Consider the following 25504-nt stretch of genomic DNA (forward strand, 5'->3'; position numbering starts at 1 on the left):
GATATCTTTGATTTTTTTAATTATACCAAAAGCACACCAAAAATGAAATTACCAGAATCTGAGCGCAAATTAGATCCTATTTCTGAACATTTTGTGTAGGTACACTTCATATGAACAGTAAAGTTTTCTACATCCTTAAATCCTGCTAATGTAGTTTTCAGTTTTGTCCATTTATTACAATATCCTGTTTCTGAACATTTTTTGTTCCCCATTATGATGTCCAGAGTTGCCTATTTCTGAACAAAACTAGCCATTATTAAGAATTATTCAGAAATCAGAACCAGTGCTATAGTTGTCTACTTGTTCAGGTTTCCTAACACACGAGTGTTCCGTCGTGTGACAGATTAATCGAGGAGGCTTACGCGGCCTGTTGCTACTGCATGAGGAACCCGTGGTGCTGCAACGGACGATCCGGTACGTGCAGGCGGACAATTTTGGCAACTTCAACCTGAACCCGAACGGTTGTCCCTCGTTCGAGTTCCATGGCCGATCTGTGTTCAACCTGAATCATCTTTTTTAAATAAAATTTCAGTAGGGGCAAGCTCCTCCTGTTTTCCTTCGAAAAAGGAAAACAGTCAAGGTGGTGAGTGAATTTTGCTGTGTCACTGATGAGTGATAACTACCTTGATTTGATACATACTTGGTTACGTGACTTGCCAAAAAGTATGTGTCGGAAAACTTTGTACCCGCTGCGTAGCTCAAGTGAAGGTGCAACTGTTGAAGGAAGACAACAACACAGGAGGTTTGGGTTCTACAACTACTGTCTTAAATGTCATAAGGTTGCCAAAGAAGATCACCTCGGGCATTAGGATGTTATTATCCCTATTGCGTGGCACAAGGGAAAGTTGGTAGCATGGGTGACTGGCAAAAAGACTTGGTCTAACATATTTCATAATATTCAGGTAATTCTATACTTTAGACACTAAGTAGTAGTAAAACAAGACACCATAAAAGTGAATTTAATTGTTTTTACATGCTTACCTGTGATGCACACTTGCAGGGTCTTATGAGTTTCCGTTTTTCTATCGGTCGTCCAATCCTCCCGCACCAACCAAAAGGTTGTAGATGCACATCATGCAAGGATTTGATGTCTACTGAACAACTTTATGGTTGCTTAATCTCCTATTGCTCAATTAACTGCTGGGTGAGCTGGCTGTTCTGTTTGCAACATTACGATAATGCTTAGTAATGTTTAAATTTCTGCTAACTGATACACTACGATAATGCTTGCAAGATGAAGGGAGAGGGCGGTGAATTTGCTGAGGTGCAGGTCGCTGAGACACTGCTGACAACGGACTTCGAATGTTCTACATATGTTGTCTGCCTCACTTGCAGCAACACTTTCTCAAGCTCTGAGAATTCAGTGTGTCAAGTGAGACAGACAACATATGTAGAACACTCGAAGTCCGTTGCCAGCAGTGTCTCAGCGACCCGCACCTCAGCAAATTCACCGCCCCCTCCCTCCATCTTGCAAGCATTACCGTAGTGTATCACATAGCAGAAATTTAAACATAACTAAGCATTATCGTAATGTTGCAAACAGAACAGCTAGCTCACCCAACAGTTAATTGAGTAGTAGGAGATTAAGCAACCATAAAGCTGTTTAGTAGACATCAAATCCTTGCATGATGTGCATCTACAATCTTTTGGCTGGTGCAGGAGGAATGAGCGATCGATAGAAGAACGGAAACTCATAAGACCCTACAAGTGTGCATCACAGGTAAGCATGTAAAAACAATTGAATCCTCTTTTATGGTGCCTTGTTTTACTAATACTTAGTGTCTAAAGTATATGATTACCTGAATATCATGAAAGCTGCTAGACCAAGTCTCTTTGCCAATCACCCATGCTACCAACTTTCCCTTGTGCCACGCAAAAGGGATAATAACATCTTGATGCCTAAGGTGCTCTTCTTTGGCAACCTTATGACACTTAAGGCAGTAGCTGTAGAACCCAAACTTCCCTGCATTGTTGTCTTCCTCCAACAGTCGCACCTTCACTTGAGCTACGCAGGGGATACAAAGTTTTTCAACACATAATTTTTGGCAGGACACACAACCAAGTATGTATCAAATCAAGGTAGTCAACATTCATCAGTTAGCAAAATTCATATTCACTACCTTGACCATTTTCCTTTTTTTTGAAGGAAAACAAGAGTGGTTTGCCCCTACTGAAATTTTACTAAAAAAACATGATTCAGATTGAACACAGATTGACCATGGAACTCGAACGAGGGCCAACCGTTCGGGTTCAGGTTGAAGTTGCCAAGATTGTCCGCCTGCACGTACCAGATCGTCCGCTGCAGCACCATGGGTTCCTGATGCAGTAGCAACAGGCCGCGTAAGCCTCCTCGATTAATCTGTCACACGACGGAACACTCGTGTGTTACGAAACATGAACAAGTAGACAACTATAGCACTGGTTTTGATTTGTGTATAATTCTTAATAATGACTATTTTTTTTCAGAAATAGGCAACTCTGGACACCATGATAGTGAACAAAAATGTTCATAAATAGGATATTGCAAAAAATGATCAAAACTGGAAACTATATGAGCATGATTCAAGAACGTAGAAAACTTTACCGCTCCATATGAAGTGTACCTACACAAAATGTTAAGAAACATGATCTGACAAGAAATGACCAAGAACTAAAAACTATGAAAAATAACTCTAAAATTATTCAAATGTACAACAGACAGAATTTCGAAAGAAATGGGAAGGCGAAATGGACAAATTTGGTCAAGAATTCCTCCCATAAGCAAACAAAATGCAGGGGAGCAAGGATTGAAGAATCCAGAAAACTCTACTCTTCCATATGAGCTTTACCTACATGATTTCAAAATTCCAACCACAGAAGTGGGTAATCTTGGCACAAATTTGATCCCAAGGGAATGTTATCATCAGTCATCACAAAAGCTCTAGTTTTGAATACACATTGTAGTGGGAACAAGGTGTTCAGAAACAGATAACTCTGTCACACGACGGAACACTGTGTGTAAGAAAATCTGAACAAGTAGACAACTATAACACTGGTTTTGATTTCTAAACAATTCTTAATAATGGCTAGTTTTGTTCAGAAACAGACAACTCTGGACATCATGATGGGGAACAAAAATGTTCAGAAACAAGATATTGCAAGAAATGACCAAGAACTGAAAACTACATTAACAGGATTCAAGAACCTAGAAAACTCTACTGCTCCATATGAAATTCAAAAATCCAACCAGAAAAGTGGGTAATCTTGGCACAAATTTGATCCCGAGGGAATGTAATCATCAATCATCACAAAAGCTAGTTTTGAATACACATTGTAATGGGAACAAGATGTTCACAAACAGGCAATCAACATTGATTGTGATCAACCAAGAGATACTGAATCAAATGTACAACACACCGTTATCTGACAAGATCAACATATGACAAACAATAACCATTGTTGAGTAAGTTCTCAAGAAGGCACGTAAATTTTAGGTCTCCGAATGGGATGGGAAGGTAAGAAGTACTAATTTGGTTCAACATTCTTCCGTAAAGCATACCAAAGTGCAGGGAAGCAAGGATTCAAGAACCCGGAACCCTACTGCTCCCTACATAAGAGACCCACACGACTTCAAAATTTGCCTGGAAACTTTTTTTTGAGAAAGAATTTGCCTGGAAACGGACACGTACAAGAAACACAATCATCACATTTTTGCAGTTCTTGTAAAACCGACACAGACAATAAACATCCAGCGTTAGTGCTCCAAAAAGGCAAAACCCCTGCTCCCGCCCAAATCAACGCAAGGAGAGCCAAGGAATGTGGACGGCGAGCTCACTAGAGTTGAAGGCCGAAGGACCGGCGGGGCGGGTCTCGGTGTGACGGCCTCGACCATCCAATGCATCATCGTGCTCTGGTTGTCGAAGTCGTCGACGGAGACGCTCGAGTGCTAGAACCAGAACCTACTGCGGTTGGCGCGGAGGAGGCGGTTGGAGACGTGGCGCAGGAAGACGTAGCCGGCGTGCCCCGGGCCGATGGGCTTCCACAGGATGGGGTCCAGACCCCACTCGCCGTATCCCCCTGGACGACGCGGTGGCCGCTGTGCCCCGACGGCGCCGGGTGGGCGAGACCGCGAGGTACCGGCCGTAGGTGGCGCTGTGGAGGAGGACGTAGGTGGTGCTGTCATGGAGGATCCGCTGCACCTGCCACACCGCGTGCACCGACCTGTGGCGGCGCCAGCGTAGGGACACACCCACCCCGTCCTCGTCGGCGTGGAAGTACCCACCGTGCACCTCGCTCCGCAGCCGCACGTACGCCCGCTCCGGGAACTGCTGCAGCGTGTCATGCACCTGTGCAGCAGCGGCGACGACTATCTGGCGGCGAGCGGAGGCTTCTCTATTACCTGCTTGCTGCTGTGAGGCAGAGCAAGTTCGTTGGACGGTTACGCTTAGGCAACAGGGCAAGGGACGCCGAGGCTGGGGCAAGGAATTTCAAGGCGGTGGGCTCGGTTGGAGTTAAATTCTCTCAGAGGAACTTTACTTCTCTCAGAGTTAAATTCCTTTCATTCCCTGAATGTATGAAAAGGAAGGTGCGAACCACAACCACATCTACTATCCAAATCGTTGAAGCACACGATGCTTTTAGCAATTTTGAAGTTTTTTTTTCGAAAAACGCAGGAGAACTGCGCCTCATTATATTAAGAAGCAATTTTGAAGTTGTGAAACACCTATGTCAATTCAAGCACTGCAATAAGGCAACGAACCTACTACCAAAAACAGAAGGCTTGTTGAGTTTTCTGAACCTATCGCAACAAAGGAAGTATAGTCATTCCTCATCTCATTCTAACAGAAGCAACAACATGTTCGGTTTTCTGAAGATATGAACTGTGATGTTGTTGACAAAAGTCTCACTTTCCCTATTCCTCTACATTGCATCAACATTGGGCTGCTGCAACGCCGAAGCACCTGAATTCACAAGATGACAACATAGAGTTAGGCACTAACAACATATGCATTGTGGCACAACAATTACAAGGGTAAAAAAGACATTCGACAACAAAGTCAACACACTGGCTGGCAAGTGACAAACACAACTGGATTCAAGGGTAACAAGGAAAAACTGTGATACTGATACAGTTCAGTGACAAGATCAATAGGTTGACAATTAACTGGCAGCTTCAGTAACAACGGAGGAACACGGATCATCAAGTCTCATTAGTTGGCGTCTTCGTGCAAAATGACTAGGCAAGAATGCAAGAACCATGAGCTGCGTGTCTGAAGCATCCCGATCCTTTGGGACTCAAATGTGATACAATTACTAGTCCTAGGAGGCTAGTAAACACATTCATTTCTTCAAATAGTAAAGAGTCTCGAATAATAGTTATTACAATACCAAAATACAAGCTCTAGCGAGCTTGGAAACATAGCACAGTGGAAGATCATCTAGCCCAAGCCACAGACAGACTGGGTGCATACACAACCCCCTTCTAGTCGAACATAGCAGAAAAGAAGTCTTCAGCTGCCGAAAAACATAGATAAATCTGGGTGAATACACTAGGTATTCCGCAGCCCATCCCGCCTGTAAAGAGAGAGAGGCCTATATGGTACATGCTTGGTATGGTGGAGATGAAGTCACTCATTTCTTTTTCAGAGAAAGGCGATACTTGATGTTTTACCCAAAAGAGAGGAGAAGCACATTTTCACACTCGACCACCACTGAGCTTCCCGCTCCCGTGGCTTAGTTTTTATTTCCAAAAACACCCACACACTTTCCCTTTTACGAAGATCAAAACACTAATTGCCATACCACACTAGACTCGTCCATACCAGTGGACACAGACTATTCGAATAAGTTTCAAACTTTACGCAGAGGTGTACACTTTACCCACTAGTCTGGCTCTGCGGTCTCATGGCCAATGAGACCCGAATTCGAAACTCTTTCCTTCCTTTCACGTCCTTACCTTAATGATTATACCGGAAGGAGTCAGGCCACCACCATGCCCAAACCGGACAAAACATTCCCCTTCCTTATCCTCCCGGTGCTCCCCAGCCATCATAACCTTGAGGGTTTGGACCGTACAAGTTCAGATTTAGTGACTGTCCATACAGTCTCGAGTGGTTGTACTTGTCATGAGTACAAGTAGTGAAGGATGACAAATCGGTCCTTATATGAGGGGACGATCCTTCATGCTCACACCTAACCCGGCTGAGCCAACACTTGAGGCCCTCCCCTAAACCAGGGAGTCCCTGATCATCCCACTCAGTTGGTGATAAGGGTGAATACCCTTCATCATACACTTCTTTGAAAACATTTCTCTTTTTAGAAAAACCACTATTGCCTCGACCCACGTTTTTGTACCCAAAAGATATTCTTTAATGCAGACTATCACTCGTCTCACAATGCATAGATTCCAACCCGTATTCCTGGCTTAGGCAGTGGTAGAAAGAGTAGGTAATTTATGCATCAAGGGAAGAATAAACTTGCCTTCGTCGAAGTTCTCTTGGCACGAAAGATCTATTTCCGGGAGGTCGGGCTCCTGCCCTTCTTCCGGAGCTACAATTTCCGGAGGGTCGGACCCTTCTCCGCCTTGCAAAAACAGGCAATAACAATACATCAAACATTTTTGGCTAATATAGTGTGTCAAGTTCTAAGTATTATTATTTTGTGACTTAAAGAATTTTTAGTGCATAAAATATCAACATATATACATATATGTGAAAATAGGAAAAGGAAAAAGAGAGGGGATTCTCGGTTAGCTGGGCCGGGGGGGATTTCGGCCCAGCGGCGGGCACGCAGCGCCGCGGGCGAGCTAGTCCAGACGGCCCACGAGGAGGGGAGACGGCGCGGGCGGACGCCGCGGGCGCGGACCCACGCGTCAGAGAAAGGGGGAGGGCCGATGGCGTCGGCCGGCTGACGGGGGGGGGGGGGGTCGGGGAAAATCGACCGCCGACGAGGTTCCGCGTCGGTTCTCCGCCGTGGTTCCGGTTCTCAAGGGTCGGGGAGGTGGGCTAGCGCGGCTAGACCCAGGCGAACACGGCGGCGGGACAAATTTAGCTGGTGGCGCACTGGGAGGGACTGACCACGAGGAGGTGGCGGGCTTCGCGGCGACGTGATCGCCTGTGAGGCCACTAGGCGTGACGGGGGAGGCGAAGTGGTGCCTCGGGATCGTGGAGAGGTGGTAAAGTTCGTGAGCTAACTTAATTGGACCTTAGGCTACTAGAGAGGGGAGGGGGAACTCACCGGAGCGGAGGGAGAGCGCGGCGGCGCCGGCTCGATTGAGCTCGGGGGAGGGGTGAGGGATGGCCGAGGCCGGTGCGAGGAGATGAGGGGCTCGGGGCGACCCTTTTATAGGCGTCCGGGAGGAAAGGGTGGAGGCCGTCGGGCACCGGCGAGGCACGCTGAGGCGGCGATAATGGCAGTACAGTGGTGGCGACGGGACGGCTCGGTGCAGGCGGTGGCGAGTGGTCACCCGGTCACAGTGCGTGGGGATGCAAGGCGCCAAGTCTTACTTGTGAGCGAGTAATGGTGAGGAGACGGGGCGGATGGTGGCCGGCGACGATCGCGTCGATGGCCGATCTCGGGTGAGGGAGAAGGGACTGATGAGCGGGGCCCGTCTGCCAGTGGAAGAGCGGGCGCGAGGAAGAGGGGGCGGGCGTGGCTGACTGGTGGGGCCGAGCGGTCAGCGGGAGATGGGAGAGCGCGGCGCGAGCGCGGGCGGATGGGCCGCGTGGGCCGCAAGCGGAGGGAGAAGTGCGGGCGCACAAGAGAGGGGGGGGGGAGCTTGGGTCGGATCCGGCCCAGCCAAGAGGGGGAGAGGGATTTTCCTTTTCCTTTTTCTTTTCTCTTTTCTTTTCCTTAATCCCTTTTCTCCTTTAAACAAATATACATCTATATTTGTTAGGTACCAAAATGAAGTATTATATGTTAGTTACTAGTAATCATGGTGTATGCATATGATGAATAAAATGCTTCATGAGATGAGGTCTTAGGAGAAAATAATGGGGGGGGTTAGGAGTTTAGGGTTTCTAACCTTGGGATGAAAACTGGGATGTTACAGCGCCCAAATCAACAGAAGGGATTGCAAGGAAAGTGGACGTCGAGCTCACCTCGGTTGGGCGTGGAAGGGCCGACGACGCCTGTCTCAGGGTGATGGCCTCGACCTCCCACTGCATCATCGTGACCGCGTTGTTGATGTCTAAATAGACGGGGGATCCCAAGGTGGGGTCCCAGGGGGTGGCGCGGAGGAGGCGCCGAGGCGGTTCGAGACGTGAAGCATGAGGACATCGACGCCAACCACCCTGATGTCCAACGCCACCCTGACGGGCACCCAGAGGACGTCGCCCTGCTCCACCGCGTCATAAGCTCCCTGGACGGCGGCGTGGCCGGCGTAGACTAGCGACACCCGTTGGGGCGAGAGCGTGAGGTACCGAATGCCATGCTCACATTGCTCCGTTCTCACTTGTTGCAATTCCTGCTGCAAACTTATTGCGATTCTTCCTGCTGATCAGCTGCACGTGCAGGTTTAGTTGTTCCTGTAAATTGTATCTTTGGGTAGCAAATTGTAGTTGTGCTTGTAAAAGCAACAAGTTATCATTTGGTCGCCTGACATCAACTGTGTACTTGTTTGTCTCAAAAGACAGCACAGATTACACGTTCTAAAAATGTGCACTATCTGTCTAGTAATCGTGTTTTTTCAGCATTATTTTCCTCTCATTTCCTGACGGTAAATCGAGAAAAGGTCGTAGAGCTGCGACTTTCAGTTCATAAAACACCAGTATGTATCAGTATTCACCAAACAGAAAGGTAGCAATTACAACCAATGTCACTGTGCAAAATTGATCCAGCATTGTTTCCATGTAATGCTTTCAACAGTTCTGAACTGTGCAAAATTGATCCAACATTGTTTCCATGTAATGCTTTCAGCAGTTCTCAATTTCTCAAACTGAAAGATCAACAATCGAACCTACTACCAAAACCTCACTGTATCCGGAGCAATGATACATTCGATTTCTGAAGAAGATGCACCTTGATGCTATTGTCAGAAGTCATGCTCTCGTATTCCTCTACGCATCAACATCTGGATACACCAACTCCTGACCCTGAGCAACAATGGAACAAGGAAAACATAGGGACACAGTTAGGACTTAGGACATAGGTGCTAGGCCACATGCATTGTGTTGCAACGGCTGCAACAGCTCAAAATAAGCAATTCAGTACAGGATCAACAAATTGGTTGACAAGTTATAAACAGTTAAACTTCTGGGCAGTGAATCAGTGTATTGGCATAATTTTTTTTTGAACTGACATGGTACCAAGTGAATTCTCTTGAACACAAATCGAACCCAAAAAACCCAAGTACATCATACTACCTGAAACAACTGCGTTCTCAAAACTTATAATCTAAAACACAAATTCAAAGCTACAGAGGTCTCTCAACATCTGAACTACAGTCACAATAAGGAGTTACAAATTCAGTTGTCATCAGTACAACACTTGGTCTATTGGTCATGTAACTTGCAGGAACAATTTTACCAACTTGTTGCAGCGAACACCAAACTTGCAAATGAGCAATACTACACAATATTGAAGCTAGTTATCTACCCTGTTGTCATCAGTACGATCAACTGATAGAGAAACAGAACAGGTGCTTCAGTGCACGCTGCACAGGTTACTGAAGAAAAGTGAAAACTGCAAGGCTCTCACCTGATTACCCGGCGGTGAGGACTACGATGTCCATGGTCCGCTCGTTAGCAAGAAGGTCGATGAGGAGTATGCTGATATTTCCCACCGCTTGAAATACAGCTTGCCCTCAAGCTGTGCTTTGCATGACCACTAGGATCTCAAACAAAGTTTGTGAAATTATCTTGGCCACTGGTGACAGCACCCAGACCAGAGGTAACAAGGCCAACAGCCACACCAAGCCCTGACCAAATGAGAACAAGGCCAGTGCCAAAGTCGGTGCCCACAAGTCCAACACCAGAGCCAACTCCATGTCACACCCGGGTTTTAGGGGCACCAAGACCCGGGCGCGAACATAATCACCAGGTGTGCTGGGACCAAGTCTCACACATATGATGAATCATGACACAGGATCGAATGTCACATCTTTACTATATAATAGGAGTTTTATACAAAATAAATAAATAATTACATTATAAGGAGACAACGGTCCAGCAACCCAAAGTTGACTGGGAGACGACGACCTAGACCTCTCACGAACTCGTCACAGCATCCTCCATGCGCCTCATCCTGTGGTACCTGTTCTTGACCTGTGGGGGGTGTGAGACAGCAAGAGTGAGCTCACATACGTTCATCGCTCAACATGTTGTGGGGAATAATGTGAATAAACTCGCCAAAGGTGGGAGCTCATGTGTAGTGTAAGGCTTACCAAAGAGGATGGTTAAAGCTGAGCATTGCTTTTAAAGTTGGACAAAATTTTATTAGCAATTACTAAGTATAAGTAAATACCAACTCAATTAAGTAGTAGAACAAAAGTAACAACATCACCTGCGATGCAATGCATATGACAAATTGAATTTAGTTCCATAATTTAATCATGTGAGGGTCCGAGCTGCTCATCACCGTGAGCACGACTAGTATACCAGTTTTACACTCTGCAGAGGTTGCACATCTTTACTCACAAGTCATGTTACCCATCTGCCAAGGGATTGCGACTTCCCATGCACCTCTACCGAGGAGGCGAGGCAGGGTAACACTACAAGGCCTTTACAAAGTTCCACTAGCTTCAGAAAACCCGCTACAGTTTATAGGAAGCTCCAATGCAGGGTTCTTGCCTGACCGCCATCGCAGCAAAATCAACCAAGGACCTCCCTACACTGACCACTCCCCTACTGCCCTTGCCCCTTTCGGGTAAGGTAGTCCTCCACTAGCTTTCCTAATTAATCAGCCAAGGGCGTCCATAAACCCTTGTGGTAGCACTGTTTTCCCGGGTGGTCGCTCCATGTTCCAATTAACATAATGATCTTATCATGAACAATGATAATAAACAGATAATAAAAGTGTGATCATGAATAATGTATCTTCATACCCAAAACCACATAAAGCACTAGCAAGTACTACCCAAAAAGTTCAGTGGTAAACAAGGTATAAAGATAATCAAACTAGGGTAACGTATTGGGTCCCATCAAAATTAACCTATGCAGATCGTTATGATTAATTAGAACATAAGTGGGTAAAAAGAAGCGATCAAGGGCACAACTTGCCTGGCACTTGAGATTCCAGTTACCAGGGTGATTCTTCAGATCCTCGAAACCTCGCGCTAGACGTAGCAATACGAACAAACATGGTATAGACAAAATTAACATCACACCAATCATAATAATAAAATTGTGTAATAATGATCTACGCATTTTTACGAGACTAACGCAACTTGGACAGATCAAATCGGATTTAAAACGAAGAAGTTATGAATTTCCTAAGGTTTCATGTATTTGATACAAGATTAATTAAGAAATACATTTTTAAAGTGGCTTTCATAACAAATCAGTGGCAATAGGTGATAAACAATATTATTACAAAATTATAGAAATTAGAATGGATCCATTTGGAATTAAAATGAATTAGATATAAAATTTCCAAGTTTCTAGAATTATTTTTGTGATAAAAAATCAGTTTCTAATATTACTTCTCAGTTTTTACTGTTTTTGGATTGTGCATCAAAATTCAGGAAATGCAGGGGCCCTGGCGCAATTTGCACTAAGACACAGGCAACCACAGGACGGACTGCGGGTTGGTTTCCTAATTTTAGGAGGGCTCTTATGCAAAGTCGTCGGCCGAAGGGGTATCGGTGGAGATGAGCCGTTGGATCCGATTTGGATGGCTCAGATTAGATCCGACGCCCCTCAACCCCGCGAGTGACCCTGGCCATCGGATCCTCGATGGATGATTCAGATTTAGTAATGACCAGATCGAATAGCTCCCGCCAGATCTGAATCGAACGCCGCAGATTGACTCGGTCGAATCAGTATCTAGGGTATAATCTCGACCGTAGAATATCAGATCGATGGCCACAGCGTTATCTTCTTCCCTCCCCCGAGCTGGGCGACGGCGCCATGCCCCAACCACAGCTGCGCAGATCCGAGCACCCAAGTTTCCCCTGCCAAGCACGAGACTATGATCCAAAACGTGCTACGTGGTGTGGAGGTTAGGGCGAACATGTGAATGGTGGGTTTAGCGTTGGAGGTGCTGGGATTTGGGCAGGGCTCACGGTGTTATGCAGCACCGCGGCGGCGCCCAGGCTCCGGCCACAAATTGCTAGCCCCAAGCGCACTACGATCTACCGCACTCGATGCTAAATCACGTAGAGGTGAAGGTAAGGGCTGTGAGGGGATTCTCACCGGAGGATAGCAGTGCGGTGACCCAGACCCCCGTGACGGTGCGCTCCGCCCAAACTCCAACTTTCGACGAGTCCTCAAGGTCACAGTCGCCACCTCGTGCCCTCATGAGCATTCCGGGAGGTTCGTGACGATGGGGAGCCACCACAGGAGCACAATGGCGCGATGACACAACCGAATCGCGCGACGAAGCTCGAGCGACACCGGCGATGTCCGGGGTCTTGCAACGACGATTCCCCCCCTCCTGCGCATGGTTATGTCTATGGTAGTCGAACCTACGAAGAGGGCAGAGAAGGGGGAAACCAGCTGCCCAGCTTATAGATTCCACGGGGTTGGGTCGGACTCCCTAGCGATCCGTGGCAAGGAGCGGAGGTAGTTGAGAAGGTCCGGAGTCACCAGCGGAAGACCCGGTTCGCGCGCCCCGTTGGTGAGGATAGAGCCGACGATAGGGGCCCACAGTCAGCGGCTAACAGAGGGGCTGCGTTGTCGGTGCACACGGTGGTGTGGGCGCGCGCGGTGCGGATGGTTTGTCTGACACACGGGGCTCGCATCGCAGTGGCAGCAACGAGCCGGCGCGCGTGGTGAAGTGGGATTTGGGCCGAGAGGGGAGACTCAGCCCAAGAGGGGGTTTTCTGTTTTTTTCTTTTTCCTTTCTCTTTCTTTTCCAGTATCCTCTTTCTATTCCAAATTCAAATTTCCAGTTCAGTTTATCTTTCATTCAAAAATTCAAATTCTTTTAACTGCATGAGCTATAATTATGTATATATATATATTTATTTTTTTATTTACTTATTTCCCTAAATTGAGTATGCACAAAGAAGGGTAATTCAATTAATTCCCAAAACAATTTTTATATGAATGCACACATTTATTTATTTTATTATTATTATTATTATTTTACCTTATGCAAATTTTAGGGCTTTACAAATCCTACCCCCCTAACAGAAATCTCGCCCTCGAGATTTGTAAGAAAAGGGATACCATATGTTTGGTTTCGAATTTTAGTTTCTCGTTTGGTTTTGGGAATCAAAATTTTGTTCAAGTTTTTATATAACTGTTAGTAGACGACTTAGAAAATATGAATATTGTATGTCTAGCCATCTATTAGTTCAGATGAGGTACGGTTATGGAAAGTATAGGTTGTGGCAAGGGTGTATAATAAGGAAAGACTTCATCCTGAACTCTGGATCTTGATTCCTCTGGCGATCCAACTTGATCTTTGAAGACTTGAGTTGATGCTTATCCTTTTTTTTGGACGTGGTTGGTCATCTTTGACATTTCTTCTTGAAGTTGCCATCCGAGTTAAGTACATATAGTTAGGATAGCCGAGGTAGGTAGGTTTGAGTAGAGTTTTACTTTGCTTTTTGAACAAATGGGTTAGGCAACCTATGATGTAGGTTAGGTTGTTGTTTACGGACGAGTTAGTCCAAGGTATTAATTTAGGGTAAGATATGTTTATAGAATTAAGGCCTAAGTTTTATCGCCAACATTATCTAACTTATTTAAGTAACTCAAATTTGGATTAGATCAGGGTTGTTATTCTGGAGTGGGATCAATATGCTAATTAGGGCAAGATGAATCCATAAGGATAAGGTAGAATCTCTTGAGGTCAGTTAAATTTGTTAGGATAAGATAAAATCTTTTCAAGATAGAGTATCTGTTAAGATAAGATGGATCTATGAGTGTAGGATAGAATCTTTTTAAGATGAGATAGATATTGTTAGGCTAGATATTTTAATGAGGGATAATCTAGTTTGTCTAGTTAGTTTTATAAGCATTATATATATGTAGATGTAATTGTGGACATTACTCCACAACCCATCACACTCAATCAAAGATCCAAATCATACAAGTATCATAAGAACAAACACTCAAGTACATAAATATTTATAAAAATAGTTTTGATTTTTTTCCCTAAGAGTAGGTCTCCTATTCCTAAAGGTCACTTTAGGTACAGGATTTCAAAGTGTGAAATCCACATTTGTATTTAGAAAGAAAAGGTAAGAATAATCAGAGTAAAGCGGAAATAGATGAGAAAATATTAAGAAAAGTTTAGAAAAGAATCAGAGTAGCAAAGGTAAGTAGACAATGGTTGTCCAGTTCTATCTAGGTTTCGTCCTACAGTCAACATTCCTCTGATACCACTTCTGTCACACCCGGGGTTTAGGGGCACCAACACCCGGGCGCGAACATAATCACCAGTTGTGCTGGGACCAAGTCTCACACATATGATGAATCATGGCACATGATCGAATGTCACATCTTTACTATATAATAGGAGTTTTATACAAAATAAATAAATAATTACATTATAAGGAGATAACGGTCCAGCAACCCAAAGTTGACTGGAAGACGACGGCCTAGACCTCTCACGAACTCGTCACAGCATCCTCCATGCGCCTCATCCTGTGGTACCTGTTCTTGACCTGTGGGGGGGGGGGGTGTGAGACAGCAAGAGTGAGCTCACATACGTTCATCGCTCAACAAGTTGTGGGGAATAATGTGAATAAACTCGCCAAAGGTGGGAGCTCATGTGTAGTGTAAGGCTTACCAAAGAGGATGGTTAAAGCTGAGTATTGCTTTTAAAGTTGGACAAAATTTTATTAGCAATTACTAAGTATAAGTAAATACCAACCCAATTAAGTAGTAGAACAAAAGTAACAACATCACCTGCGATGCAATGCATATGACAAATTGAATTTAGTTCCATAATTTAATCATGTGAGGGTCCGAGCTGCTCATGACCGTGAGCACGGCTAGTATACCAGTTTTACACTCTGCAGAGGTTGCACATCTTTACCCACAAGTCATGTTACCCATCTGCCAAGGGATCGCGACTTCCCATGCACCTCTACCGAGGAGGCGAGGCAGGGTAACACTACGAGGCCTTTACAAAGTTCCACTAGCTTCAGAAAACCCGCTACAGTTTATAGGAAGATCCAATGCAGGGTTCTTGCCTGACCGCCATCGCAGCAAAATCAACCAAGGACCTCCCTACACTGACCACTCCCCTACTGCCCTTGCCCCTTTCGGGTAAGGTAGTCCTCCACTAGCTTTCCTAATTAATCAGCCAAGGGCGTCCATAAACCCTTGTGGTAGCACTGTTTTCCCGGGTGGTCGCTCCATGTTCCAATTAACATAATGATCTTATCATGAATAGTGATAATAAACAGATAATAAAAGTGTGATCATGGATAATGTATCTTCATACCCAAAACCACATAAAGCACTAGCAAGTACTACCCAAAAAGTTCAGTGGTAAACAAGGTATAAAGATAATCAAACTAGGGTAACCTATTGGGTCCCATCAAAATTAACCTATGCAGATCATTATGATTAATTAGAACATGAGTGGGTAAAAAGAAGTGATCAAGGGCACAACTTGCCTGGCACTTGAGATTCCAGTTACCAGGGTGATTCTTCAGATCCTCGAAACCTCGCGCTAGACGTAGCAATACGAACAAACATGGTATAGACAAAATTAACATCACACCAATCATAATAATAAAACTGCGTAATAATGATCTACGCATTTTTACGAGACTAACGCAACTTGGACGGATCAAATCGGATTTAAAACGAAGAAGTTATGAATTTCCTAAGGTTTCATGTATTTGATACAAGATTAATTAAGGAATACATTTTTAAAGTGGCTTTCATAACAAATCAGTGGCAATAGGTGATAAACAATATTATTACAAAATTATAGAAATTAGAATGGATCCATTTGGAATTAAAATGAATTAGATATAAAATTTCCAAGTTTCTAGAATTATTTTTGTGATAAAAAATCAGTTTCTAATATTACTTCTCAGTTTTTACTGTTTTTGGATTGTGCGTCAAAATTCAGGAAATGCAGGGGCCCTGACGCAATTTGCACTAAGACACAGGCAACCACAGGACGGACTGCGGGTTGGTTTCCTAATTTTAGGAGGGCTCTTATGCAAAGTCGTCGGCCGAAGGGGTATCGGTGGAGATGAGCCGTTGGATCCGATTTGGATGGCTCAGATTAGATCCGACGCCCCTCAACCCCACGAGTGACCCTGGCCATCGGATCCCCGATGGATGATTCAAATTTAGTAATGACCAGATCGAATAGCTCCCGTCAGATCTGAATCGAACGCCGCAGATTGACTCGGTCGAATCAGTATCTAGGGTATAATCTCGACCGTAGAATATCAGATCGATGGCCACAGCGTTATCTTCTTCCCTCCCCCGAGCTGGGCGACGGCGCCATGCCCCAACCACAGCTGCGCAGATCCGAGCACCCAAGTTTCCCCTGCCAAGCACGAGACTATGATCCAAAACGTGCTACGTGGTGTGGAGGTTAGGGCGAACATGTGAATGGTGGGTTTAGCGTTGGAGGTGCTGGGATTTGGGCAGGGCTCACGGTGTTATGCAGCACCGCGGCGGCGCCCAGGCTCCGGCCACAAATTGCTAGCCCCAGGCGCACTACGATCTACCGCACTCGATGCTAAATCACGTAGAGGTGAAGGTAAGGGCTGTGAGGGGATTCTCACCGGAGGATAGCAGTGCGGTGACCCAGACCCCCGTGACGGTGCGCTCCGCCCAAACTCCAACTTCCGACGAGTCCTCAAGGTCACAGTCGCCACCTCGTGCCCTCATGAGCATTCCGGGAGGTTCGTGACGATGGGGAGCCACCACAGGAGCACAATGGCGCGATGACACAACCGAATCGCGCGACGAAGCTCGAGCGACACCGGCGATGTCCAGGGTCTTGCAACGACGATTCCCCCCCTCCTGCGCATGGTTATGTCTATGGTAGTCGAACCTACGAAGAGGGTAGAGAAGGGGGAAACCAGCTGCCCAGCTTATAGATTCCACGGGGTTGGGCCGGACTCCCTAGCGATCCGCGGCAAGGAGCGGAGGTAGTTGAGAAGGTCCGGAGTCGCCGGCGGAAGACCCGGTTCGCGCGCCCCGTTGGTGAGGATAGAGCCGACGATAGGGGCCCACAGTCAGCGGCTAACAGAGGGGCTGTGTTGTCGGTGCACATGGTGGTGTGGGCACTCGCGGTGCGGATGGTTTGTCTGACACGCGGGGCCTGCATCGCAGTGGCAGCAACGAGCCGGCGCGCGTGGTGAAGTGGGATTTGGGCCGAGGAGAGGGAAGACTCAGCCCAAGAGGGGGTTTTCTGTTTTTTTTCTTTTTCCTTTCTCTTCCTTTTCCAGTATCCTCTTTCTATTCCAAATTCAAATTTCCAGTTCAGTTTATCTTTCATTCAAAAATTCAAATTCTTTTAACTGCATGAGCTACAATTATGTATATATATATTTATTTTTTTATTTACTTATTTCCCTAAATTGAGTATGCACAAAGAAGGGGAATTCAATTAATTCCCAAAACATTTTTTATATGAATGCACGTATTTATTTATTTTATTATTATTATTATTTTACCTTATGCAAATTTTAGGGCTTTACACTCCATGTGCCCGTCACCTTGTTCACTGTGCTCGGTGAAATTAAAGTTCCATTGTGCTACCCTCTGCATTGCAACATAACCTCCAGTTGCGGACGCCCGCAACAGATTCAGTGTAGCTGCAGCCTGTGGGTATACATTTTTCATGCGGTGTGGATATGGTAATCTTGACTTCTCACCGAATGCATCCGCGTTGATATTGTCCCCTCTATAGCATGGCAACTTCAGCCCATCCCACTCCTCAAAACCATTTGTTCTTGGCTGTGCAAAATGGCAGTATTGGCACACGAGCGTCCTTTGTGGGCATTGTACGCCTGTATGAAGGTCCCAAAGCTCACGTTCTAGTTCATATCCAATACACATACAATTAATACATACTCAGATTCGGAATTAAAAAATAAAATAAAAAAACAGAACCTTTTCTCGCAGGGAGCAGAGGAGCAGTTGAGTCCGCGTGGAGATCGACATCAAATGGAGGCATTCGTCGTCTGCCCCTTTAGCACCCAACGTTTCTATTTTGATTCTCGGTGTCAACCACACACACTGGCCGTATTTTATATTCCATCCAGGTTTGTGGCTGTTTTCAGTTACACAGTCCATCCACAAGTAATTTTGCTCAAACGGTTGACTGATTGCCAACAATTAAGGGCTAATCTCTTGAATATATATCTACCTTTATTTTCAATCGATTGATGGCAAAATTTGAGTTCAGTGCGGATATGCTAATCTGACACAAATCTAATATGAGAAGTAGCGAGGCAACCCGCTTTATAAATCTAATACTAGGAAGGTGGCTCGCACAAAATAGTACGGGTAGCTAGGCTTTTATAATATTTTTGCATTTTATTTATGAATATACATATATAAATGATTGTGTTTAATTGTCACGCTATAGTGCAGCTAAAAATCACAATATTAATTAAAAAGAGAAGAATATACATCATTAAATTGTACGAAGATCATGTCCAATATGTATACAATTAATACATACTCAAACTCGGAATTAAAATTAAAAATAAGGAATTAGAACACTATTTCAAGGCGGAGCAGCAGTTGATTTCGTGACAAATTGAGCATGCATCTCATTTCTACTTCCGGAAAGACAACGGTTCATTGGTGCAAGTTCTGTGTGCTGTCCTGAACTTGGTAAGTACTTAAAAAAACACGTTTTTGGAAACTGCAATTTCTATTTCTGTTGTGTGTGCTGACACTATAAGCGGATTCATACATATATCAACCCTCTTATTTTCTAAATTCTCAACTACTCATGTAAGATATGTAGGTGTGATCTGATCTCACACACGGGCGCAAGACTACAAGGTGTGAGTAAATATTGGGGCAAATTGTCCGTTTTGGTTTTGGTGCACTGACGATATAGTGGCGCACGACTACACACACCAATAATAGCATCTCTACCGAGCTATAAGGAAGGAAGTCATCACGTACGTAAAGAGAGCTAGAAATCAGTACATTGATTTTTTTTAAAAAAATAAGAAATTTAGTAGTTATGTTTACTCGTATTGGAAAAGTAAAATACTTAAATGATAATATAATTAATAAGTTAAAAAACTTCATATGATGGGTATTTATTAGTTCTCCCGACTAATACTAATCAGGTACTTCATCAAATGACAATACAAACATATCCGTTCAAATATACTCAACCTGCATTGTGTTTCTCTTTTCTATTTTTTCCTTTGTGGGTTTATGTGTGAAAGGAACAACGACAATGGTTAATACTAATTATTGAATGTTTTGGTATACATATAGGTTATCTATAGTCTTTGCTAGATTTATGAAAATAAGCTATATTAATAATAATGAGTATTAAAAAGCAACCACATCTATCAAGACTAAGACTGGACGTTCGTGTTACCCGTTTAGTTCGGGTCGGGTAGTTTGGATTTTGATAAATTCAGGTAATAGATATTGGTACCCGATATCAGCCTTGAAATAATGATATCCGCAATTTCGGGTACCTGCAATTTCGGGTTCGAGTATGCCCAATTTACCTAAAATAACATTTAGAACGAAGTTCCAAGAAAAACCATCAATTCAAGGTGCTCATCATGTGGGGATTCAATAACTTGATGATCCAACTACCTTCTCACGTGTTCCAGCACAGATTTTCTTTGAAATCCCATTCCAAAATCGCAGCATGAAGATAAACAAAGTAGCTCGAAAATTGCAAGAAAAACAAGAAAACAACACGAAAATATCAACTCGAATACCAGAGAACAACTTGTTCATGACATGACCTAATTATTACAACGTCTGGTCTTTTCTAAGAAAGAGTCTTTCATCTTCGATGGCCGCAGCGGCTAGCAGCATTGATCCGTTGACCTCGACAGTTGGGTGAGCCAGCGAGGTGAGTGAGGCTGTGAGGGGGAGGATAGTGGTGGACAAGTGTTGTCGAGGACTCGAGGCTCTAGCCTCCGGGCTCCAAGAAGGCGGGCACTGCCACCGAGGAGAGTGCAGAAAGACGTCTGGCGGCTAGGTTATGGAGGGGACTAGGCAGGGTAACGTCGGGCGTTGGGCCGTCCCACCGAGTGAAAGCATCTAGGCCCCTGGTTGGTTTTAGTGATTAATGACAACGTAATATTATATGTGACTAACGTGTGTTTTGCAGAGACAAATGGTAAGTTAGGTCACATGACAGGTAAAAGCACTACAATGTGAAAGCAATCCCGGAGATAAGAACTCGAAGCGACGGCTAAAACGACGGAACAAAAGGTGAAGGTCTACGGAGTCCGAGTGTCAAGGAGATGTGGACACTCGCGATTTAGTTAGGTCTTTTATTCTCTTTTAGCCGTACTATAAAGAGGGGTTGTCGATGAGTAGTTTGACCAAGAGAGTTCTAGTGTAGTGTTGGTGCACAATCACACTCATACACAGTGCTAGGTGTCACTCTAGAACTCACATACAAGTTAGAGCGAAAACCGATTTGAAAATCAGCTGAAAAACAAGACTTAGGGTTTCTGGCTTTGGGGCACCGGACTGTCCGGTGTGCACCGGACTGTCCGGTGCACCCTCTGCCAGGTGGGACCAGGCTGGTTCACAGCAGAGCCTTCCCAGTCGCAGAAACCCGAGAGCGCTGCCTTCGGAGATGAATTTTAGTGGCACACCGGACATCGCACCGGACTGTCCGGTGTGCACCGGACAGTGGACTGTTCACTGTCCGGTGCGCCATGAGTCCAACGGCTCTGTGTCAGAACTAGCCGTTGGAAGTGACCGTTGGCGCACCGGTGGCGCACCGTTGGCGCACCGGTGGCGCACCGGACTGTCCGGTGCGCCATCGCGCAGCAAGTTTCCTGTAACGGCTAGTTGGTGGGTGAGGGCTATTTATACCCCTTCCACCCACCATATTCAATGTCTTGCACTCCACATTTATTCCAGCACTTTGGTAGAGCATTGCAAGCACCAAAAGCCTAGTGAGGAGATTAGAGAATCATAATCCGCGCTTGTTCCTCATTAGCGCTAGTGAGAGCCACCTAGAGCACACACCACTTGCATTAGGCTTCTCTTGGTCAAGCGAAAGTCTATGGCTTGTTACTCTTGGTGATCGGCATCACCTAGACGGCTTGGTGGCGTTGGGAGCTCGGTGATCACCGTGAAGATCTTGTTGGTGACCCGACTCAAGTTTGTAAGCGGTCTCGAGGGATCCACCGCGCCGGAGTGGCAAAGGATCATCTCGTAGTGAGCACTTGGTTCTTGCGAGGACCAAGGGGGAGCGATACCCTTGCGCGGGTGCTCCAACGAGGACTAGTGGAGAGTGCCGACTCTTCGATACCTCGGGAAAAATTGGAGGAGTCTTCTAAACTTTGCTTTACATTCCGCACTTAATTCAAGCTATTTACTTTGTGTATTTGTTTAGCAAGTATTTGAAGCATTGTTTTAGCCTTGTTACATTTCTAGTATTATTTTCTTAGTGCTAGTTGTTGGGGTGAAGTTGGGCTCTTGTTTAGCTCTTGCTTAGGTTTTAATTAGTGTTGATTTTTAGAAAAGCCCAATTCACCCCCCCTCTTGGGCATCGTGATCCTTTCAATTGGTATCAGAGCCTTGTTGCTCATAGATTAGCTTAACCGCTAGAGTTACGATGTCCGGTGGGGATGGACCTCCTCCCGTTTTTGATGGTGACGATTTTCCTTATTGGAAAATTCGTATGGAAGCATACTTAGAGGCTATAGACATTGGTGTCTATAAAGCCGCCACACAAGGGTTTCCCCAACCTAGAGATCCCACAAATCTTGTAGGTGATGAGTTCAATTATGAGAAATGGAATGCGAAGGCCAAAAACACCCTTTTTAGAGGCCTTTGCAAAGATGTGTTCAATAGAGTTCGGAATCATAAAAATGCTCATGATTTGTGGATGGACATTTGTGCTCTACACGAAGGAACTAGAAGTGAACGTGAGGAAAGATATCACATAGCTATGCGAAAGTTAAATTCTTTTGAAATGCTTGCTAATGAAAATGCAAACGCTATGTACTCACGACTTAATATTCTTGTAGAGGAAGTCAATGGATTGGGGCTTACTCAAATCTCACAACCGGATGTTGTGAGGAAGATTCTCAGTGTCCTCCCAATAGACAAATATGGACACATTGTCACTGTGCTACATCAAATGGATCTTTCGGTTACCACACCTACACAAATTTTGGGAAAGATCAATGCCCATGAAATGTACATGCACATCAACGACAAAGAAGAATCATCTTCCAAAAGAAAGGATTTGGCCCTCAAAGCAAATCATGAAAGAAAAGGAAAAGCAAAAATACAAGTTGAGGAAGAATCCTCAAGTGATGATGACCTTGATGCAAACATTGCCTTGATGGTAAGGAAGACCACCAAGATGTTGAAGAAGCTAAATAGAGAAGGCATCAAATTTGATTCAAGGAAGAAGAAGTTCTTTTCCAACAAAAGAAAGCCCATCTCTGAGATGGACTGCTACAACTGTGGTGAGCTTGGTCATCTTGCTCATCAATGCAACAAGCCCAAGAAGAACAAGTTCAAGGGCAAGAAAGAAGATGACAGTGATGATGAAAAGAAGGAAAAGAAATTCTTCAAGAGGAAGGATGGGAAGCAAAAGAGGTTCCACAAGAAGAAGAATGGAAAGGCCTATATTGTTGGTGACTGGCTCACCGACGTCGAATCATCAAGTGGATCTTCTTCAAGTGAAGAAGAGGATGATGAAAAAGTTGCGGCCATCGCCGGGGACTTCTCTTCACCACCACCATCGCCATCATCCACTTCTCACCTGTGCCTTATGGCTAAGGGTGAACGAAAGGTACAAAATGATATTGATGATGATAGTGATAGTGATAGTGATGAAGAATTTGCTTCACCTTCATATGATGAGTTAGCTGACTTACTTAAAGAATATACTCAAATCATTAGAAAGTCAAAAGCTAAATGTGATAGGTTGAAAAATGAAAATGAATCTTTAAATGCCAAGTATGACATAGTTATAAAGGCTAGTGATGAAATAAAAGAAGAAAATAAAACTATGTCATCAACTGTAAATGAGCTCACAATCTCCCTAAAAGATGCTAAGGAAAAATATGACAAATTAAATGAAGCTAATAGGGAGTTGCAAAATAGACTAGTTAAGATCAAGGAAGACTATACTCAAATTAAATTTGATCATGACAATCTTCTTGTTGAAAATGAACTTTTATCTTGCAAAACACATGAGGCTATTAACCCTGTTGTTAAGCTTGATGTAGCTACCTCATGTGATGATTTGATTCAAGAAGAGCAAACTAGTCTACATGCTGAATTGACTGAAAAAGTTGAAGTCCTGACTTTAGACAACCAAAAATTGAAGAATTATTTGACTGATGCAACTACTAGAGGAAAAGTTGCTATTGAGAACAATGATTTCAACAATGAGTTGGCAGTGGATAATCAAAGGCTTAAGAATGAGGTCAAGAAACTAAAAAGTGAAAATGAACATCTTGCAACAAGTGTGCAAAAGTTCAACAAGGGTCAATACCTCCAAAATGAGCTGCTTATGAACACTGTTATGAAAAATAACAAGAGTGGTATTGGATACAATGCTTTTGTGCAAAAGAAATCTATCACTCAATACAAGCCAAAGCAGACTCACAAGCCTATCAAATGCTTTGAGTGTGGAAATGAAGGTCATTTTGCCCACAACTGCAAAGCTAAACCACCAACTCCCTTGCCTAAGCACTCAAGACCATTTGCTTTCAATGCTCACTATGTTCTAAGAAAGGTTGCAAATGGAAAGATTAAGGTTACATTCCTAGGTCCACCAAATAAGAGTAGACCTAGACAAATCTGGGTGGCAAAGTCCTTAATTGAGAGAGTCACTGGTCCTATGCAATATAGGGCTCTCAAAACTCAAGCTTGAATTGTCTGTGAATGTAGGTGAACTACAAGACCGGTGGGAGCCATTGGGTTATTGACAGTGGATGCACACAACATATGACAGGCAACCCACGGATGTTCACCTCATTAGATGAGAATGTTGATGGTCAAGATAAAATCACATTTGGAGACAACTCAAAAGGAAAAGTACAAGGACTTGGCAAGGTGGCAATCTCAAATGACTTATCAATATCAAATGTTCTCTTAGTTGCACCTTTGAGCTTCAATTTATTATCAGTGGGACAACTCTGTGATCTTGGACTTCAATGCTTATTCACTCCATCAGAGGTTATTGTAACAAAAATGGATGATGAATCAATGGTATTCAAGGGTTTTAGATACAACAACCTCTACTTAGTGGATTTCACTTCAGAAGATGCAGACTTAAGAACTTGCCTCTTCACCAAAGCTTCTCTTGGATGGCTTTGGCATAGGAGGCTTGCACATGTTGGGATGAGCACACTCAAGAAGGTATTAAAGAAAGATATGGTTAGAGGATTAAAGGATGTGGTATTTGAAAAGGACAAGCCATGCAGTGCATGTCAAGCTGGAAAGCAGGTTGCTAATACACATCCCACTAAAGCTTTCATGTCAACATCAAGGCCACTGGAACTTCTTCATATGGATTTATTTGGACCTACAAATTATGTCAGTGCCGGTGGCAACCTCTACTGTCTAGTGATTGTTGATGACTTCTCAAGATACACTTGGGTGTTCTTTCTCCATGACAAATCTGAAGTTGCATCTATATTCAAGAAGTTTGCCAAGAAAGCTCAAAATGAATTTGATTGCAAGATTAAGAAGATTAGAAGTGACAATGGCAAAGAATTTGACAACACCAACATTCATGAGTACTGTGATGAAATTGGGATCAAGCATGAAGTATCTGCCACATATACACCTCAACAAAATGGAGTTGTTGAAAGGAAAAATAGGACCTTGATCACTCTTGCAAGAACAATGATTGATGAGTATAACACACCGGAGAGGTTTTGGGCCGAAGCTGTCAACACTGCTTGCTATGCATCAAACAGGCTATTTCCTCACCGGCTACTTGCGAAGACTCCTTATGAACTGCTAAATGGGAAAAAGCCAGACGTCTCTTTCTTCCGGGTGTTTGGGTGCAAATGCTACATCTACAAAAAACGCCATCATTTAGGGAAGTTTCAAAGACGTTGTGATATTGGTTTTCTTTTGGGTTATTCATTAAAGTCCAAAGCATATCGAGTATTCAACCACGCCACTGGCGTGGTAGAAGAAACATATGATGTGGAATTTGATGAGACTAATGGCTCCCAAGGAGCACTTGAAAATCTTGATGATGTAGGTGATGAGCCACTTAG

At 44.2% G+C, this 25504-nt stretch overlaps 1 protein-coding gene across 1 annotated transcript in view; it reads left to right on the top strand.

The window, feature by feature from the left end:
* The window catches only part of LOC103645104 (formin-like protein 16), a 32030-nt gene extending 13551 nt beyond the window's left edge, over positions 1-18479 (top strand). Inside the window, exon 7 of the mRNA XM_020542828.1 lies at positions 18198-18479. The gene's annotated coding sequence lies outside the window, so the exon portion shown is untranslated. The remainder of the gene's footprint in view (positions 1-18197) is intronic.
* Positions 18480-25504: the final 7025 nt, after the last annotated feature.

This window comes from Zea mays, chromosome 1, assembly GCF_902167145.1.
Source record: "Zea mays cultivar B73 chromosome 1, Zm-B73-REFERENCE-NAM-5.0, whole genome shotgun sequence".
In the NCBI taxonomy this organism is placed as follows: Eukaryota; Viridiplantae; Streptophyta; class Magnoliopsida; order Poales; family Poaceae; genus Zea; species Zea mays.